Source organism: Triticum aestivum, chromosome 2A (genome assembly GCF_018294505.1).
Source record: "Triticum aestivum cultivar Chinese Spring chromosome 2A, IWGSC CS RefSeq v2.1, whole genome shotgun sequence".
NCBI lineage: Eukaryota > Viridiplantae > Streptophyta > Magnoliopsida > Poales > Poaceae > Triticum > Triticum aestivum.
The window spans coordinates 225,314,129-225,327,198 of NC_057797.1; positions in this window are offsets into that span (position 1 = coordinate 225,314,129).

The following is a 13,070-nucleotide window of genomic DNA, read 5'->3' on the forward strand; positions in this document are numbered from 1 at the left end:
CCTGAATCGGTATCCTTTCTTCGTTGACTACTTCTCCTGCGGGCTCTGCCCCCTTTCTCTGACTTTTTCAATGATGTCATGCACACCTACGGCTTCCATCTTCTTGATTTTACGCCGAATGCCGTGGCATGCATGGCCCTCTTTGCCCACCTCTGCAAGGGCTTCGCCTGAATTCTTCCCAGCATAGCGCTCTTCCGCCACTACTTCTTTCCCATTATCCAGGCGGGGGTGCCATCTCCAGCTGCGTCACCTAGATCCCACGGCCCTAGGAGAAGGGCACGTATCCGGAGGGTGCCCAGAAGGAGAGGTGGGAGGAGTCGCAGGGCCGGTGGCTATGGATCGAGGAGGAGGATCCGCATGAGTTCTGCCAAGTTCGTTAGAGGCCGCCAGTCCGCCTTAAGGACTGGAGCAACCTCGACGCCGACGACAAGAAGCTCACGATCGCTACAACCAGAATCCATCACCTCACCATGGTCGGGCTCACCCTTGAGATGATTGGGGCCGATTTCATCCACTGCCAAATCGCCCCACTACATAACAAGGGGAGGCCGGCCTGGCTCTTTAGGAACGCGACCGATATCATGAGGCTTCTCCCTGGCTTGAAGCACAACTTCACGGTGATGGGGCACGCCCATTTTTGTCAGCGGCTTTTCCAGCTCGATGTGGGTGACGATGGCAGGGCTAAGAGAGTCGGCGAAGGCCGGCAGAGCCGTCAAGGGGCCTCTGTTCGGGTTGCCGGTGGGAGTAGTCCCGCTGAGCAACAACTCTCGCCAAACCGGCATCGTAGCCATGATGCCGGACTTCAACGCGCTCGGCCTTCACCCAAATTGGGCTGAGCCGGAGGCAGAGCTGGTGCAGGAATTCTTCGACAACCTGTCAGAGAGTTATGTCCGCGATGAGCCACTGCTTATCTATGACACCACCATGGAGGAGCTAGACTACATCGCCACCAGGGCAGCGAAGGCGGCGCTTGCCAGGGAAGCTGGCAGCATCGGCCATGTGGAGGACGAGGCCGAGGCTGCCGCGGAGGAGGAGGAGCTTGTCGGATGGGCAGAGTCTGCTGGGGAGGCCAACAGCGCCGGCATCGGGGCCCCTCTCATCGAAGATGTGGTTGAGGAGTCGACCGAGGAAGAGGCCGGGGCTGACGACCCTCTGGCCACGGAGAAAAGGCGTGTCCTGTGACGGGCCAGCTCTGGTTATCCGGTCCGGCCTGGCAGGACCGAGCAACGGCAAGAGGTCCAGGGGGACTCTGTGCGCCTGACGAGGGCTGTGGCAGCGAAGAAGGTGGTGACAGCCGCGGTGGCAAAGAAGAAATTGACTACCTCTTCTTCGTCTGAGCGTTGCCAGACTCCATCCCCTTCCCATCCTCCTGCAGACATCGACAAAGTGGTCGTCTTCGATCTTGGGTCTCTCAGCCCAAGGAGGAAGAGGAAGGCAGTAGAGGAGGAGGTGGAGGATGAGTAAGCATCTTGCCCTTCATCCTCCACGTCCCTTCAAACCGCGCCAGTTTTCTTGACTTGTTTTTATTCTTGCTGGGATATGGAGACGCTGTCCCAGAGGGCGGCGAAGAAGGCCAAGGCCTCGACGGGCAACAAGCCCCCGGCGGGTACTTCGTGTACGCTGTTGTTGGCGGAGAACAGCCCGGACAGCAGTCCCCGGCGCAGCCCCCACTTCAGCCCCTAGCGTAAGCTCACCACTCACTCCTCCACTGATGAACATTGGGGTGTGAATCCTTGATGCTGACCTTGCCGGGTTCGCAGGAGAATAACGGCGGTAGGAGGAGCCGCTAAGGGCCACCCCCAACACGCCGCCCCCCTCGACTACGCCGCCCCGAGGGGCATCCCGGAGGAGGGCATCCACCATCGAGCCCACTCATATGGAGGAGGAGACGAACTTGGGTGACGGGGGCTCTGCCCCGGCAACAAATGCTGGAGGGGAGGGTGCTACTTCTTCCCAGCTTGAAGCGGGTAAGTCGTTTGCTTTCTGTCCACGCTCTTTCTTTTTCTTATTGAACCTTGACCTTGGCCCCGTCTCATCCTCTCGTCTTGGTATCCAGATCCTTCCTCGGCGGACCGGGAGGATATCAACACCGTTATCGGGGAGGTCGCCAGGGACGCCGAGGCCGAGGCCAACAAGGTCGCCGTTGAGGAGGCCGCCAAGACTGCCGCTGAAGAGGCTGCCAAGGAGCCTGCCGGGGCAGCCGACAAGGCCGCTGCCGAGGAGGCTGGCAAGGGGCCTGCCGAACAGGCCGGCAAGGCTGCTGCCGAGGAGGGGGTGGTTGACGACCAACCTTCCTCCTCTGTTGCCTCCAGCTCGGGCAAGTACTTGAAGGTGGGCGATGACCTGTTCATCCGCCTTCCAGGAACGGCAAGCACCAGGGCACCAACCGAAGGGGAGGCATTCGACGACGAGGCGCTCGCCTCCACTGGGCTCCAGGTCATTGACGAACCGAGCACCGGCGGCGGCGGTTCCCAAGAGGAGCAGCTGCTCCGGGCCATGAGCACCAACTTCCAGAAGCTCCAGGCGCTTCACCGTGCCCGCCTGGACAAGGCAAAATCCAGGATGGCGGCAATCGACAAGGCGGAGGCGGATCTCAAGGAACGTGTCGTCGAGACGCAGGCCTGGTTTCGCCAAGCCCACGAGGAACTAAAGGTCACTCAAGACCTGCTGGCTGAGCGCAAATAGGAGCTCATCCTAAAGTAGGCCGACGTCGAGAAAGCCGAAGAGGCGACGAGGGAACGGGCCACCAAGGACGAGGCCACTCGACATCAGCACCAGGCTGAGATGAACTCCCAGGAGGAGGACCTTGCCTCACGCGAGGAGGCACTCGCCGCCACGCTCCGCGGCAAGGAGGAGGAGGTTGAGAAGCTCGTCGTGCTGCGGACCCAGGAACTGGAACAGAAGCACATGGAGGCGCTCGATGCCCAAGTCCTGGTCCATGCCGGCAGAGTGAAGGAGCTGGAGGTGGAGCGGGATGACCTGAAGAAACAGGTCCTGGAGCTGGCGAAGGACAAATACATGCTCAACGACGCCTTGGTGGAGGCATAGGCCGTAGTCCTCGGCAAAGCCGAGTTGCACTCCAAGGCGAATGACTCCATCAAGGACCTGAAGCTGAAGCTGGAGGGTCTTGAGGGGACGCTTTTGGAGGTCAGGTCCCGGGAAGAGACCCTGACCAAGGACCTGAAGGAGGAGAGGCAGCTGCGGAGGAATGATGCCGCCAACCACAAGGATTACGTGAAGGGCGAAAATCTTTGGGTCAGCCGCCTCGCTGACATCGCCGGCAGGATCACCAAGAAGCTGGTGGCCATGGGGGTGCCAAACGTGAGGTACATCTCGGAGCCGAACATGAGTCCCAACACCAAACTAACCATGTTCTTCGAGGGAGTTCTTGGAGCCCTGGAGCAATTCCGCGCCAACAGAGCAACCTCCCTAGCCAATGAGGCCCGGAAGCTTTGCCGGGGTGCCCTGACCAAGGTCCTCACCAAGGTGGCGTACTGGAACCCCAACCTCGACTTTGACGCCGCGCTGGAGAGCTTGCCAGAGGACGTGGACCTCGTGGCGCTCGAGAAGCATATCCAGCCCATCATCAGCCCCGTCGACGGAGTTCAGAGGATAGATGTCTAGCACCGGGACTAGGCACCCCGTTTCTCGTCGGCGCTGCAGGTTCATGACCAAGACAATTTTTATCTTTAGTTAGAATCACAGCGACAATTGGTGTAATATAACTCTGCAGTACTTTGAAATGATGCATGTTATTTTCCTGTTCGATCCTTCTTTGTATGTGCACCCTACGCTCAACTGGATAGGCTTGCCGGCCCGTAAACCCAGGCTGCGGCGTTTCAAGGACGGATCCTCACAACCGGTCGGGTGTGCTTGCAGCCAAGTAAACCACCTTGCCGTTCTCAGTACAGCCGCTCGAACTGTGGAGCAGACTCGAAACAGAACAAGGGCATTGCCAATAGCAGGAAGGCCACCTTGCCGTTCTCGACGCGGCCGCTCGAACTGTTGAGCAGACTCGAAACAGAACAAGGGCGTTGCCAATAGCGGAAGGCCCCCATCACGTGCAGGTTTCTCATATCAAGAACAGGATCTCCAAGGAAAACAACCTTATATATAAAAGAATTACTCGAAGTTTCGCATGACTTAGCTTTTCTGTCGCCGCGAGCGTTTATCACATCCGCAAATGATGTTGCTCGTTTGGTCGTCTTCTTCCTTGGAGTGACGACCACGGTGAAGCCGCGGAGCCAACTAGGCCAGATTTTCACAACTGCGCCCCCCTACCTCCCGCGCCAGAGATGTCGGGGGAAACGACACCTATGGGATCACTGGGGTCCCTTTTTTCTACGGTTGGTGGGCGCAGGGTTGAGCAAACAGCGGGTATAGAAGCCAGCATGAGGATCATTTACCCAGGTTCGGGCCGCAACGATGCGTAATACCCTAGTCCTGCTTTGGTGTATATTTGAGTGTTCTTGAGTTCTTGAACTAGCTACGATGCGTGCGTCGTCCAAAAGATCAGAATCCTCTCTCAGTACACCGCGGGCCTCCTTTTATAGTCAAAAGGGGCTGCCACAGTGGCACACAGGAGGTGTAAAGGTATATAGTGTACAAGCTTCTCGTCTGTCATCATAGGACAAAGTGCATTAAATGCACTACTTATGTGTCCACTTGCTTTATCGGGGGCAGTAACGAGGCTCATCTCGTCCATCGCCGCTCCTCCTTACTCCGACACGCGTCTAGGCCAACGAGGCATGCAGCGCCATGTAGGCTAGCAGGCTATTGAGTTGGCATGGTGGTAGGGTATTCACGAAGATCTACATGCCGCCACGCTGGTGCTTGTCGAGTCGGCCTAGAGGCCGGACATCGCCATGCAGCCGCCTGCCTAGCTGGTGGGCTGGCAACTGCATGGGAACGGCGGTGGAGTCTTGGCAGACACGGGCCTGGCTCCGGCCCTATGGATATTTTCGGCAAGAGTCTTGCCGGGGGCCCGGCAAGGGCCTTGCCGCAGCAACTTGGTCGTCCCCGGCAAGGGTCTTGCCGGGGGTCTCGTGGGTATCCTTGGCAAGGATCTTGCCAAGGATCGTCGTCTTCTGGGTGTTGTCTAGTCTAGTGTGTTTCTAGTTTCCACAAAGATTTGCATGCCACCATGTAAGCACTTCCCGAGCCTTTGGTTTCAATGTTGTCGATGGTGTCGGAACTCTCAGGCTCAAGGGTGGTTATGATGTTGGTGTTGGGTAAGATGCCCCGGCAAGGTTTTTCCCGAGGCTATGGAGGCCGCCCCGGCAAGGGCCTTGTCGAGGGAGTCCACCTCGCCCCTCTGCTCTTCGTGGCTTGGCGTTGTTCTGGTTCTCTTGTGGCTTTTATTCCTTCCTCTGCCTCGCTAAGCGTGGCCGCAGGCGTGGCTCCAACTGCCCACGCACAAGTAAAGGGGTACAAAATAGGACCCCTCATTTTGTGCACCGACACAATTGTATAGAGATGTCGCCTAGCTCTAGGTTGGGCCCATCGGTGAATTCATTCTGTTGGTTGAAATAGTAAAATTCCCTGAATAGTTCGACAGTGGGCTCTTGTGGAAGGTACACCTCATAGAATACTTGAAAGTTGCAGATGTTGGAAACAGAATTTGGTCCGATGTCTTGTGGATGGTGCTTGAAAAAATGCAGTACTTCGCGAAAGAATTTTTAGCCGGGGGGTGAAACCCCGGAGCATATGATCAGTGAAAACAACTACTTCACCGTCTTTGGGCTCAGGGGGGGTTTTGTGCCTGGGACTCTCCATTGAATAACGTCTTCTTTGTCCAGGACGCCTGTTTGGACATAGTCGTTCAATTCTTCCTCAGTAACCTGGGAAAAAACCCAGTTGCATGTAGTGACAGTCTTGCCCATTTTGAGGATGCAGGCCTAAGAAAAAGAGATATTGGAGGTTTCAGATTATACTGTTAGGCCAGGCAGTTGATACAAAAAGTAAGGTGATATAAATAGTCAATGTGTTAAGCTGGAAGATGAACACTGAAGTACGTGGATATTCATATTGGCGGCTTAAAAGGGGACAAATGGTACCTACCGGGTTAAGAGTTCTGCTGATTAAGCTGGCCAGAGTTTAAAAGTCAAGTGTATTGTGCAGAACCAAATTATGAAGATGAATAAGCAAGCATGGTTAAACCGGAGAATATTACCGGGTTATGCAAGCTATGAAGCATATGATGGCAGCTTAAACAGGGCCTAATGTTATATGGTGGATCATGGTTTACGATATAAGCCACCATAGCAGTTATGGTATTTTAAATCTGTCGGTGAAAATTTTCTTAACTAATGGACAAATAGATTTCATAGACTGGAGCTACAATTTTGGATCTACAGTAGTTTAGAAAAGCTGTAACATCTTTAACCTAAGGTGGCAGCAGCAGAAAAGTTTGTATTCTTTGATGAGATTTTCTATGAAGAAGAGCTATTCTCATGTTAAAAACGAATGCTAAACTGCTACCGCATACATTTGTGTGGCACCCCGGCTCAAAGAAACCGAAATGCCCCGTATTCCAGCCAAGAGATTGAGGAGAAGTCTTCTGGAATATGGTGCTGCTTAGCATAGAACAAACCAGCTTTCTATTATTACACGAATATGAATACAAGGTCTCCGATATTACAATGAATAACATCGGCACGGCGACACTACGCCATCCTCAGTTGCTCTATGCAAGCAGCAGAACAACTCGAAGCAGCGGAAAAACTTCTAGCAGCAGAACAACAACGACGGTGGTGAACTCCACTCCGTAGGGACTCTGACTGGAACATTGATCCTAGCTCGCATGAATGGAAACCACGACAAGCAAGCAATCAAATCCCGGCATGATTTGCAAACTCGCATGACACGCCAGGTCAGTACATTGAATGTACTTGCAAGCTCACAATAACCAGAAGCATTCAAGACAAACAACATCATGGCAATTACAGGTTAAACAGGAATTATCATGAGATCCTCAGGATAGCATGGCATGAACAACATGAACATCGTACAACTAGAACAATATGAGCATGGCATGCACATATAAATCTGACGATACTAGCATGCAACATGATGACACTATATGCACCATTTATTCTGCTTGGGTTAATTTGTAACCATCACATGCATCACTTACCAACCTCGGACATCACACGATCATCTCAGGATCAAATCAATCTTGGTATAAACAATATCGTAGTAATCATTAAATAACCACAAGGAGCTTGATCTTTACCCACGATTCTCGCACAACATCAGGAATATCCAACAACTTGGTATCATATATACCACGGTGACCATCTCATGACCAGGAATGGAACCACTCTTGGTTCAACGGGTTACCTCGTAACCAAACGGTGATCATTCCGGCGATCACAACCATGACCAACACTTGGTCTCAAACGATGATCTTTCCGGCGATCACAACCAACTTATCTCATCATCGAACCATGGTTGTTATTAAGCACATTATTATTAATTATTGTTGACTCATTGTGTGGCCAATTACGAACTGGGCCCTTATCTGCGGGCGCGGCTATCTATAGATTTAATATACACTCTATAGAGGAAAGTACACTTTACCCACACTATGGAACCCATGGCCTCGCACTACCATTTGGGTGGACCAACGGCGTTCCGAAAAAACCGATCTACTGCCATGACACTCTCCCGGCCACTCTGACTCACTCCCCACTAGGCTAGTCCTGGGTGGCCCCGTGTCTACCAAAGACACCAATGACCACCGTCGTGGCCCAACATAAATGATCCCAAACGGGGACCCGGACCCAAAACAACAACAACAGGCACACAAGGCATATGTCCGCCTACCTGATTAGGGTAGCGCGCGCCCATAACCTTCCCTCGTTGGAGGCACCAGCGAGAGGCATGACAATAGATCCAGTTAGTACCTCCCATAAACGTAAGCGTGGTTGCACTAGTTAGTTCGATATGGTGGCACCATGACTCGGCCAACAGTTGTTCAAATTCAATTTAATCCGGTTAAACTTGAATGCAATATGCTGATCCATGATAAAATTAACATGATTCAATTACAAAGCATGAGCATGATATCCACATGAGCACGGGCTGCAACATAACTATCCACCATATCAACAATTAATCATCTCCAACTGAGCATGGCATAATGACGAGCATGAATATTACAAGTGCAACACTACTCATAGCATAACATGACCATTATCATCAACAATAAATACCATGCAAGAACACATCAATAACATTACCGAGTAAATACTTATCCAACTAATAGCAAAGGAACAAAACATGTTAACGGTATTCGGTAACTGACGCTAGTCATGCACCAAAGAACATGACCAACCCAACATGTATTACTACCAAGCATGGCCAATATGAAAGTAATACTAGCAGGTAGAACATGATAACAGAGTGCAAGAAACATAGCATGTTGGTAATCGCCGATCCATAAGCATAACCCAGATAACGACAGTAGTAGTAAAACAATCATACAGTTATTAAAGATTCAAGTTCGAAACCAATGCTACTGCATGGCTATCATGCAAAGGGTGGTTGTGGCTTGCCTGGGAGTGACGGAGACTCCGGGAAGAAGTGCGGTGAAGCCGCGGAACGAAACGTCGGACAGTTCTTTCTCAAAGGGGCTGATTGGAGACAAGGGCAAAATGGTCATTTTCATTGTGATACCACCTAGTGAAAATGTTACCAAAAGATAGAGCTCGATGATACAAAGAAGTGAGCGCTGATTTCACCTCGATCGGAGTTACGATTGAAAAGTTGTGAGGAGTTGAAGATCAGGGACCAATCTATGAATATTTTCATCACCAACGGGTCCCTGGGAGGAAAAACTGAAAGCGCATAAGGGGAAATACGTTTTCTGAAACAGAAAGCGTATTCTGAAGCGAAGTAGATTGAAAATACATTTTCGAAATAGGAAAGCGTACCCGGAAGAAACCCATCTCCACTTATCCACGTGGACCCGTGGCTGGAGGCACTTCCAGGCAGGGCCCAGACGCAGGGGGAGGGGGCACGGGAGTTCGTCTCCTTCCTCCCGCTCCTGTACCCCCATGCAGGACAAAGGAGGAGCAGGGGAGGGAGCGGCAAGGGGGCCGGCCAGCTCCGGCCATCTTTGGCCGAGCCGAGGGCATCAGAGGGACCAGGGCAGTGAGGGGGTCCCGTTCAGAGGGAGCACGGCCGCCGGGGAGGGAAGGGTGGAGGGGACAGGTGGCGCCAGGAAGAGGACCGGGACGGGCGGGCGGTGGTGCTCCCCGGCAAAGCAGGCACTCCGGCGAGGGGGCAAGTGGGTGGGGCGGCTGAGTGGAACGAGGGGGACTCGATGTACGTGGTGGGAGGAGGAGAGGATGCTCGGGTTGGCCGGAAACATGCCAAGGCCGTGGCGGCCATGGTGGATGACGGCGAACAACGCTGAGACGAGGCGACTCCAGAGGGCAGATGAGGCGAGGGAGAGATGGTTGAGGTGCGGAGGGACTCGGGGGTCCTTATATAGGCGCGGAGGAGGGCTCTAGAGCTCGCAGACGAGCTCCCGACCAAGCTTTAATGGCGGGCAGAGGCTGGATGTGGCACGGGCGCGGCACCTAGCGGCGCATTGATGGCGAACGACGACGAAGCAGCAATGCAGGAAAATGCAGTCGAGCACGGGCGATCTCCTGGACAATGTTTGAGGTCGAGACGAGGAGGGAGGAGACGAGCACAGTGGCCGAACCGAGCCAGAGCTTGCACTATGTGTGACGCCAGCATGATCACCACAGGCACTGGTGCAAACGGCGCGTTCTGGCCGGGCCGACCATGTCCAGTAGATAGACCGTCGTGTCCTCAGTCAAAATGAAGAAAGAATAGGGTCCGGGGGCAAAGAAGAGATTTGCAGATGGCCCCAAAACAAGCCAGCAGCCAAGTGTTTGTGTTGTCTAGTGGGGACACCGGCTTGGTAATGTAGTAAATATTTTGCCAGTGATGATCACATAAGGTCATGTTGATCACCAAAAATCAGACTAAGAGGAGGAGTTTAGATGAGGGTTGTTGTAGAAACCACTACAATGGCCAGAATTAGGGATTTGGATGATGCACTCACATGGAAAGGCAAGTTGATCTGAAATTTTAAAAGGCCTAATGATTAGACAATATGAAGATTCTGTAAAAGTTTCATACTAAATGGATTTACCAAAATGGTACTTCCTTCATAGCTATCTTCACTGACCAGAATCTTGCAATAATTCTAGAGAAATATTGGCTAGGTGAAATGGTGCAAAATTGGTGGAGAGAAGTTATTGTGGTAGTAGCATGATTTGGTAATTTATCGGGATTTTTTAAGCAATATAAAATGCACTTGCTTCACAACCTGAAAATATTGCCAGAAGCAAAGATTTGATCCTATGCTCACATAGATGATTGGATGGGGCTGCAATTTGGAGGAGTGTCATAATATGAGCACATGAAGTAGTGTGCGAAATTTAAACTCATTTGGATAACCCTAGCTAGCACTTCCTTCACAAAGGCTTCCCTCAGACAAGAACTTTGAAAAATCACTGACGAAGTTTGGCTTGGCAAATAAAGTTGAATTTTGGCACAGATCAATTATTTGGACACAAAAAGATGTCCAAGAATTTTGGGGTCCAATGGGCAAATATAAATAGCACTTCCTTCACAATATGCCATTTAGGAAAAAATAGGAAATGAATTTATTGAGCATGATGAGAAATATGTCCAATGAAATATTTCACCATATTTGAGGAAGATATGACCCAAAAAAATATAAGAATTATTTGGGGATTTATGGATGGACAGATATATAGGTTGCTTCACAACCTAAGGTAGATAGGGTTATTCCTTTAATAGAAAAAGGAATTTTCCCTAGAAAATAAATTAGGGTTTGGTCAAGAAGTGGAGTGACATGATCTTGGCAAGGTTTTGAGAATCATGAGTCACTTGGGACAGGAAATGAAGGAGATTTTCCAGGTGACAAGGCCACAGAACCACTCCAAAAAGAAAAACAGAGCAAAAACCAATTAAATTAAAAGAACGAGAAAAGGGCCAAAAACCAGGCTGTTACAAACCTTCCCCCCTTAAAGAAATCTCATGTCACAGCCCTAGAATTTGTCTGTCATTAGTTGCATCAAGGCATTCATGCATCATGTTTGAAGTTCATGAAATTTGAAATGGGGAGGACCAAGCCCTAGCACCAAAGCAATGCAAATAGGTTCAACTTCAAAATATTTTTCAAAGAACCCAAATTGGTTTGCAAAAATGTTCATGATTAATGGAAAAGGGTGAAAACCATTTCCAGAGATGATGGATATTTTTTCCAAGACATTTTTGGATTTTTGAGTAAACCATATTGTATTTGACTTGGGCATTTAAATACTATAAATAATTTAAATGTTCAAATAAATGTTGGAAATTGTTAAGGGTCACTGAAATAATTCAGAAAGCACCCATAATTGTTTCTAGGATTTTATTAAATGATTTGATATTTTAAATCAAATCAAAAACAAATTGCAGAAAATAGAAAGAGGAAACACAGAGAGAGAGAGAGTACTTACCTGGCGCCTACCTGTGCGGCCTGTTGCAGAAGCCGGCCCAGCCCACCACTGCAGCCCTCCGACGTCTTCCTCCCCTCGCCCCGAAGCAGCTGCGTGCTCGCACGCGCACGGCCGCGCGGCCACCTCCTACTTGCCGACGAGCCCCTGGACGCGTGGACGACTCCCGCAGGCCGTCCGATCCCGCTGACCGTTTCGCTCACTCTCTCCCCCTCGACCCTCCCTCCTCTGCTCCCTCTCTCCCGCCCGGACCGAACGGAGCCGCCGCCACGACGAGCTCCCTCGCGGCCATCGCCACCCCCACGCCTCACCGACGCCCCAGGGAGCTCCGCTCGATCCCCTCTTCCTCCCCACCGAGCCAAGCCCCTCGGGAAGCCCTGCATCACCTCCACGCCATCGTCTTCGTCTTCGACCGCCGCCGATGTCCGCCGTCGATTCGCCGCCATTCGTACTTCCCCGAGCTCGCTGACCCTCCTGCATGATCCCCGTGAGCCCCTGCTTCGTTTCCCCCTAACCCCATGTCCGATTTCGAGCTCTAGCCGCCCCCTCTACGGAGCGAGACGCTCCGCCGCACGGGCTCGTCGCCGGCAAAACCCCGGTGACCATTTGGTCATGGGGCGTGCACCCGTTGTGCTTGCCGCGACCCGTAGAGCCCCTCCAGCGCCTCAGCTCCCTCGTTTGTGAGCAGCAGCGTCGAAATGCCCGACGCCCGAACTCCGGCCGCCGCCAGGAGCCCGTTTCCGGCGAACCCCGGCCTCCCTGTTGCCCAGCTGCGTGCGCCACTAGATGCGCGGGAGCACGGGCTCCCTCTTGGTGCCCTCAGCGCAACCAGCCGCGGGCTGTAGCGCCTTCCCGAGCAACTCCGACGAGGTCCCGCCGTCGCCATGGTCGCCGGCCGTCACTAGCCAACGTGGCCGCGTGATTAGCACTAATCACGGCAGCTAACCCTCCCCAGAGCCGCTGACATATGGGCCCACGCCCTTATTTAATCCTTATCATTTTCTGTTAAGTCTTAACCTAACCACCGTGGGCCCACACGTCAGTTTTGACCAAGCTGACGTGGCTGTTGACCTGGTCCCACCTGTCAGTGAGCTAAGCAGCCTGTGACACCGTGACGTGTGGCCCCCACACGTCAGTTTGACTTGGACCCGCCCTGTTGACCTGATGACGTCAGGGTGATGTCATACTGACGCAGTAAATGTTTTCTGGAGTTTTTAAATAAATCAGAAATGATTTATTTATTTCAGAAAATATCCAAACTTTGAAAATCATATAAATCAACCGTAACTCCAAATTAAATAATTTATATATGAAAATTATCAGAAAAATTCAAGGATCCATCTGTACCATTTCCATGCATGTTTGAAAAATGGTTGTCTCTGTTTTGGACAAACAAATAAGGGCATTTAAATAATCATATATGGAGTTGGAATTTGAATCATGTATTCAAACCAACTTCATTTAAACTCATAGCTAAGTGCATTAGCCCAAAACACATTCATATTGCCATGTCATAGCATGCAT